Raw genomic sequence first — 8,520 nt, forward strand, 5'->3', positions numbered from 1 at the left:
TTCTTGGCTGGAGCACCTTGTGTGTGGAGTCTACACATCCTTCCCGCAGTCGAGTGACATTAAAGACATGCAGGTAGGTGCGAGTGTGAATGGGCGTGCCTTCATTGAAGGTTGGGCATCGGGCTGACAACTTGGCACCGTAAAAATCCACTGCCAATCATGAGTGGACCGGAGTTCCACTGTGACAACCCCTAACTGGGAAAAGCCGAAAGTCATTACATGTTATAGTTACAATATTTTCCCTTTTCCTCTGGCATTCCATTAAACAATTCTCTAAAATTGCTTCATAATAATACCCTGCATGCCAAAATTTAATATTGAAAAAGGCCAGTTTCCTTTGCTTTTTCCTGGATTTCTTTCCTTTTTTTTTTTTGCTTACATGAAGCCCACCTGATAGCTCCTTTTCCTGGCCCCTATTAACTCATTCATTCCTCCTAATGAGGGTTGAGAGCTGGACCCATTCATGCCCTAGTTGCAGCGAGAGTACTACAGCCCATTCCTCCCCTCCTGCCAGGCAGGAGCCTTATTGGCTTGTTTGTTGACCTCAGGGGTGGGAGTCACAGTACGACAGAGCTGACCAGCTTGCTGCTCCTGTCATGTCCCCTTCCAATCTCTGGCTTAAATACTCCCAATGGCGGCTGGTGAGCCACAAACATGTCACTGTGTACTACCTAAGGTGGACCTGTGATTTCCCCTCAACTACTTATCTTACATGTTGTGTTTGTACCTCAATCCTCCATCTGTGGTCAGTAGTTTAACAGCATGCCACGTCCTCCCTCCCCACATATGGTTGACCTATTACTGGCCACTCTCTCATCCTGTCAGCCTGGGCTTTCCAGTCACCTGATCTACAAATCAAACTTGGGTTTAGATCACAGTCAGGGCCAGGCTTTATTTTGTAGTTCTTTGATGATCATGTCATTTGAAAGCTTTAATGATAGACTTCTCTTTGGGTTTTATTTCTGTTCCAGAAGGAATGCTATTGAACCTTTCTAGTATATTTTGTTCTTTTTCCATGTAGATACACTTGCCAAATTTTGTTCAGCTCAAATTAGGTAAAACATACTTCAAAACAGAAAATTCTCACCATGAAATAAAGAAGGCACACTCATTTTTATTAATAAATAGTTTATTACATCATCCTTAAACAGCTCACTTTAATTTTACAAGATCCACAATTGAATGACCAACATGCTGTTTGAGATCTACATGTTTTCAACGATCAGAAAACTCTCTGACAGTATAGCTGAGCATCTCTATTTGGAAGTGGAAAAACATTAAGGCTTATTTCAGGGTTAAAAACAGTTTTGAAGTACTATATGACATTTAAGGCCATATGTTTAAATCTGCTAAGAGAGTGCACTTAACTACATGTATGTGACACCTGCACTGTAGAAAAGATGACTTAATACAAATATTTATATTGCATTTGCCTGAAAGCCACAATTTTAACAATTCTAGGTGAAAATACGCATTATTAGGACTAGTAACAGTAAATATTTCTTTCACCTTTTTCACTTCAGACCTTCAGAGTTCAGTTCAGTAGCATATAGTTTTAATTGCGTCAAATGCTTTAACTTAACTGCAATCCCTTACCACCATACACTGTGTTTTTCTGAGAGTGGACAGTACATATGTGTAATGGTGTAATATCAGTAATCAGTTGCTGGTGATGATTTTTCAGTCACTGCCTTGCTATGAAATATACAACTCTAATGTTAGAAAACAAAACTGTACAGAACTCTTGCCAAGGATGTGATTTTTCAAGTATCTCAGCAGGCCAGGCCATGTAGAGGAATCTCTCTGGCAGAACAATACCATCATGCATGGTGAAAGAAGCCCTGTTGCAGGACCGTGGGGTAAGCAATAAGACTACGATACATACTTAAGGGCAAGAGTAGCAGTAATTTATATTAAAGCATGTTCGTCTAATTCACTGTAAACTATACAATGGTAAAAAACTCTGAGCCAAATATATGCTCTGAACAAACAAATGAATGACAAGGAATGGATGTTGTAACAGGATGCAATGTCAACAGAATACACTTCCATATTAAAATATAAAACTGGCTAGACATGACTGGTTAGCTCTATAAATTACAATATCTATTATGAGTATTCAGTATAATTCAGTTCAGTTTCTGACAGCAGTTTCTGTGAAAGAGCTTAAGGTAGCACAAAATTGGATTAGTTATGTCTCAGTCATGTATGCTTCAGATTAAGGCACTAAAAGGTAAAATATACAGAAAATAAAAAAGGAATGTTAGGATATATTATTTTCACTTACAGATGTTCCAGTAGCTTTTCAGAGTAACTAAAACAGATATGTCTGAGTGACCCCTTGAGGGAGTCCTTGTAGTGGATGTATAACCTACACAGTTTTAGGTAAAAGACACAAATTACATCTTTGGTGAAATATGGCAGATGGTTGTTTATAGTTCTGTATGGTATGGAAGGAGTGCTCTCTTCATATTGGCATATACTGTGAAACAAACAAAACAAAAAAATCAATTTAACATCTGTTTTTTTTTAAGCAGTTCTGTAATGAAGACATGCCTTTTTAACTGTAATATCTGAGATTTGATCATATATAATATAGTCAACTGTCTGAATCTACAGTTTCCTCAAGATTCCTGTGCAATGCAATAACAAAGCAGTAACCATCTGAAATTACCAGGACCTGCTAGAGTGAGTTCTGAAATTTAGAGACATAATAGTCGAAAGATCAGACTTGTATTTACAAGTATATTCCCTTTTCTCCAAGGTATGGTGATCTTGGATTTGGTGTATATGTGTGTGTGTGTGTGTGTGTGTGTGTGTGTGTGTATATATATATATATATATATATATATATATATATATATATATATATATACATTATAAGCGTTACAGAATTCTGAAAGCCCAAAATCCTGAGACCAAAACCTCGAAAGTTCAAAATACTGTAAACTCAAAATACTGAAAACACACAGGATACCAACACTTACTATATTCCAGCACAAGTACATGCAGAAATATACTACCCTTCAACTATATGCAGGGGGGCAAGCCCCCCTACACCCCCCACACCCCCTCTACTTAAATATATCAACTACGCTAAGTGTAATCTCGGAGTTGATATATTTATGTAGCAGGGGTTTATGGGGTTGCAGGGGGTCTTGCACCCCCTGCTTATACTTGGAGAAGAGTAATATGGTTTGTGTTTTATTTGTTTCAGTATGTACTTGTGCTGGAATATAGTAAGTGTTGGTATTCTGTGTGTTTTCAGTATTTTGAGTTTTCAGTATTTTGAACTTTCGAGATTTTGGTCTCAGATTTTGGTCTTTCAGGATTCTGTAGTGCTCGTTTATATATATATATATATATATATATATATATATATATATATAAGTTTGGGGGAGTGTGAAGGAGGTGAAGGAGCCCACTGGAAAAAAAAGAAGTTTAAAGGAGAAGAGCGATTTTTGAGATTCACTCTTCACCTCTGTTTTCTGTCTTTTTTTCAGCTTGTCGGCATTCAGCATTTTGAGAAATGACATTTCAACAGGTAGTCTAAAAAACAAGTATAACAACTGAGGGTAACATATAAAACATGATGCAAGCAGTCCAAAATCCACATTCTTCCCTACCTTGCATCCTTCATCTACAAAAGCAGATTAAATATTATTTATATATTAAAATATAGTGGGCAGTAAAATCACACACTGAGTGGAGACACCCCCGTGCATATATTTTGCTGCTCATGTATACAGTTCAAGGGAATATGATTAATTAACCAAAACTGAGCACAATGAAGCAAAATGGCAGACTGAATGGGCTTCTACCAAATGTGGTTTACAAGGGGGCAAGACCTCCCAACTGGTTACTTCCTCTGAGGTCACCAAGCCTGAGGGGGTTAAATTGTAAATGCTTGTATATTCAGTCTGCCAGTCTCAGTCAAATGGGCTTCAATGTATTTTTCGCTGACTCAATGAACAAATACCAATTCAAATACTCATACTCTGTTGCACGTCTCTTTGAAGGTAGTACACGTAAAAACGGCCTTCCCGGCAAAACACTAAACTATTTTTGTGGGTGGCATACCAGTGTTACTTTTTATATCACTTTTGCCACTGTGACTGCAGAACATCAAGCCCACCATTGATCAGCCATTGCACTCTCGGGGGGGGGGGGGGTTGTCAGCAAAGCAGCCATGAAGGTGCTTTGTACTCTCGCTAGCATCACAACAAGGATACATTTTTCAGTTTAAGGCCTAACCTCAGCTCTGGTGGGGACATGAACACTGTGTCACTACAAGGGCCACCTTTTCCCCTACACATTTATGCTCCCCCTCATATGTGGAGACAGGCTACCATCACTTGCTTCAGTGCCCTACCAACATTTTCCCAACATGGGCTTTCTGTATCATGTTGGGTATCTACTCTTCAGATGAAGCCCTCTTATCACAACAGTGGTATAAGCTGGATGGGAACCACCATCTCTCTCTGCCCAAGAGGGACATGTCCCATCCTCCCTACTGGTGCCATCAAGCATCTGAGCCAGTAGTCATGGGTTATCTAGGCTGTAGTCCAGGCTTTATCTCTGTATGCCACTGGGGGTTCACTACATAATACTGAAATTCCACAATCCCCAGACTCTGAAAACAGAGGACCAGAATCTCGAGATTGCAGAATCTCGAACTAAAAAAAAAAAAAAAAAGAAAGTAAAACATAAGACAAACTATTCTAATGTTTATGCAGGGGCAAGCCCCCCCTGGCCCCTCACACCCCCCTGTAACTTAAATATAACACTTTCAAGATTGCAGTACAATGGAGTGAACTGCAAAGTTCCTGTTTCGCACTGCACGGCAACCCCCATTCACTACTTTCGAGTTTCTGCAATCTCGAGATTCTGGTTGTCGATATTCAGGGTCTTGGGATTGTGGAATTTCAGTATTACGTAGTGAATCTGCCACTCCCTGGACATAGTTGCTTTAACAGAAACCTGGCTAAAAAAAACATAACTAACTCAGAAGTTCTCCCTACTGGCTACAATATCATTAGACATGACAGACCACTTCGTAAAGGGGATGAAACAGCCTTACTATATAAGTCCAACTTAACTTTACGTCAAATACCAAACTCCTACCCCTCCCCCAATAATTGGGACATACTTATCTCACAATATCAACTTCACCCTTAAAAGATCATCACCATGATTGTGATCTATATTCCACCTGGTAATACACCTGCTAGCCTTGAAGACTTCTTATTCTGGTGTTCTTCCACATACTCACAAGAAACCCTTATTCTGGGGGATTTCAACCTAGATTGGTTCACCTGTATATCAGAACCACTAAGTAATCTAATAAATCTCCAGGGCTACCAACAGCTAGTCCAAATTCCAACTAGATGTGATAAAAAAAATCTAAACGGGAATCCATCCTTGACTGGGTCCTAAAAAACAACCCCACATTGTACTCCTACATGGGCAGTCCCCCAGATATCTTAAGTGACCACAACATAATATACCTTAGTGAGATGCCGCGGTGGTACGGCGGTAGCGTTGTTACCTCACAGCAAGAGGTTCTCCCGTTCGATTCTCGGCTGGGCTTGGGAGTGCCTTCTGTGTGGAGTCTGTATATTTCTCCCAGCAGTGGGGTAGCATTCGAAAGACATGCATGCATAAATGGGAGTGCCTTTGTTGAAGGTTGGGCATTGAGCTGGCACCTTGGCATTTCGTAAAAGTCTACTGCCAATCATTAGCGGACCGGAGTTCCGCTGTGGTGACCCCTTACCGGGAAAGAGCCGACAGACATCATACATAGAACAAGCCTATACAAAACCACTAACTATAAATCTACTAGAAACACAAAACATTTCTCACCTGAGGTCCTCAATACTCTACTTTATAAATGTGACTGGACCCCCCTAAAAACCCTCCCACTTGACTAGGCTGTAGCATATTTCAACAAAACGTTTCTACAACACCTAGCCACTGTCACTCCATTGTGCAAAATCAAGGTTAGAACTTCTACAAACCCCTGGCTCAGTAAAGAAACCAAATAAATCCTCAAGTCCAGAGACACTGCCTGGCTTTACTATTAAAAAACAAAGAAACACAAAGCCTAACTAGGTACCAAGAACTGCAAAACTGTGCAAATAAAATGCATTAGGCTGGACAAAAAATCCTACTACAAGACATTACAAACTAAATACCAGCACAACCCCCCAAAATTTTGGAAAAAAGTAAACCAGCTACTAAAAGCCACCCAAAAGGCTACCCCCAAACCAACCACCCCTGACACTAAAGTTCCCATCAAAACACAATTCAATTCCCACTTTGTGAACTCAGTTCTTTCCTTAGTATAACAGGACAGTTCCAACCTCACTAGCCCCCCCCAAAACAAATAATACTAATACAAGGTTTACCTTCAAAACAGTTTCCACCACCTCAATCCAAAGCATGCTCTCCAAGCTAAAAACCTCAACAGCAGCTGAACTACTCCCCCACTATTTCTTGAAACTCACAGCAGATGCTATTGCTATCCCAATCTTCACTCTCATAAACAGATCAATTGTTGAAAACTATGTGCTCAAGCTCTGGAAAATACCCTATGTTACATACATAAAGGTGGGACCTCCACTGAACTTTATAACCATAGACCCATTGATATACTCTCCCCCTGACCAAAATCCTAGAAAAATGCATCCATACCCAGGTGCTAAATATCTCCTAGACAACAATATCCTGTCACCTACTCAACATGGTTTCAGACCTGTCCATAGTACCACTACAGCCCTCCTCTGCTTCACAGACACAATACACTGTCTCAAAAACGAAGGGCTGCAGGTGTCAACTCTTTTTTTGGAAATGTCCAAAGCATTTGACACAGTCTCACACCAAATCCTGCTAAACAAACTAAACCAATATCACCTATCAATTTCCACTCTTACCTGGTTCCAAAGCTACTTAACTGACAGGTACCAGGCTGTGAAATGGGAAAAGTCTCTCTCTCCTCAGCTGCCCATAACTATAGGAGTCCCACAGGGTTCTGTCTTAGGACCACTACTGTTCACAATCTTCACAAATGACCTCCATACAGCATGCATCTATCATTCAGTATGCAGATGATACTACCTTAATCTGTGCTGCACAAAATATTCCCACCCTTCTGCAAACAACTCAACTAGCATTCTTTGACATTGAAAACTACCTTACCAAAGCCCAACTTATCCTTAAGCCAAAGAAAACTCAGCGTATGATTATAACCAGTTCTAACAAAAACACTAATAACAGTCAATTCACTACAAATGCTATTCCAATTGCTCCAGTGGCACAGGCTAAGCTGTTGGGAATAACCCTAGACTCCCACCAAAAATTTGATATTCATCTCAACTTAACTATTAAAACAGTACATGCCAAACTAGGATCGCTCTATCATATCAAACCGTTTCTCTCCAACAACACAAGATCAGCCATTGCTCGCTCCCAACCTCTATCCACCCTACTCTATGCATCTCCCATTCTGACTAATCTCAACAAAACTGAACTAAGCAAAATGGAAGCCTGCTATAACAGAACTGCCCACTTTACTGCAAATTGCTCATATAGAACTTATCACTGTACTGCTTTGAGGCAGCTCCACTGGCTTGAACTGCCCAACCTCCTAACCTACAATCAGCTCTCCCTCTGTCACTCTATCTGTTACCACCCCAATAATTGTTCTGGCCTCAAAAACCTAGTACAACATCACTCAGCCAAAAGGCCTCTTAGATCATCAAGCAAACTACTACTAGAAGTCACCAACAGCTATAATAGCTTTGGAGACACGCTATATAGTAGTTCAGTGGCTAAAAATGTTACTCTCTCCCCACTAGCATACAAAACACATCATCCAAAGCCTCCTTTAAAGACCTCATCAGGCAACATCTCAAGTAAAGTTGGCAGTGCAATGACTGCTCCCCAGGCTAGTGAAAGCAGATAAGGTACACATACTAAGCCTAGAGTACTTGATAACAGTGTTCAGTCCTACTCACAAACACTGGCTAATATACAATGTATGTAGTCTACCTATGTACTATGTATGTATTCTACCTATGTTCCAAATTTCAGCTGTACACCACAAATCTATTAATTACCTTTGTTTTTAAATTAATGTTTTCTTGTTTCTTCTCTCCACTGTAACAGTTGATGTGCTGCATACCACTGTAAAAACATATCTATTGTAATTTGTGTATATACTGATCATGTCTGAATATCTAAATGTATCTGTAATTATTTTTCTGTGTGGAACTTTTCTCCCCAGGCCTCTGCTGAAAAAGGGCCTTTTCGGCTCAGTCACCCTGGTTAACAAATGTAAAATAAATAAATAAATCTAAGAATGATACCAAATGACTCAATACTCACTGCTTTGCTATTTTCTGTGATAAAAATGACAAAATAGCTTATTTACTTACATATGTCCATGTCATTAGGCTCATATGTAAAGAGACGATTAGAATATCTTCCTACTATGTCAGCTCGTACTGTCAAAGATCTGTC

At 39.8% G+C, this 8,520-nt stretch overlaps 1 long non-coding RNA gene across 1 annotated transcript; it reads right to left on the reverse strand.

Annotated features, from left to right (window-relative positions):
• Nucleotides 1-1,911: 1,911 nt before the first annotated feature.
• Nucleotides 1,912-8,520, reverse strand: LOC122804870. Its single transcript, XR_006365248.1, has 2 exons — nt 8,436-8,520; nt 1,912-2,482 (listed from the first exon to the last, which is right to left on the reverse strand). It is a non-coding gene; the product is annotated as an uncharacterized LOC122804870 (long non-coding RNA).

This window comes from Protopterus annectens, chromosome 6.part0, assembly GCF_019279795.1.
Source record: "Protopterus annectens isolate FY-2018-M chromosome 6.part0, PAN1.0, whole genome shotgun sequence".
Lineage (NCBI taxonomy): Eukaryota > Metazoa > Chordata > Ceratodontiformes > Protopteridae > Protopterus > Protopterus annectens.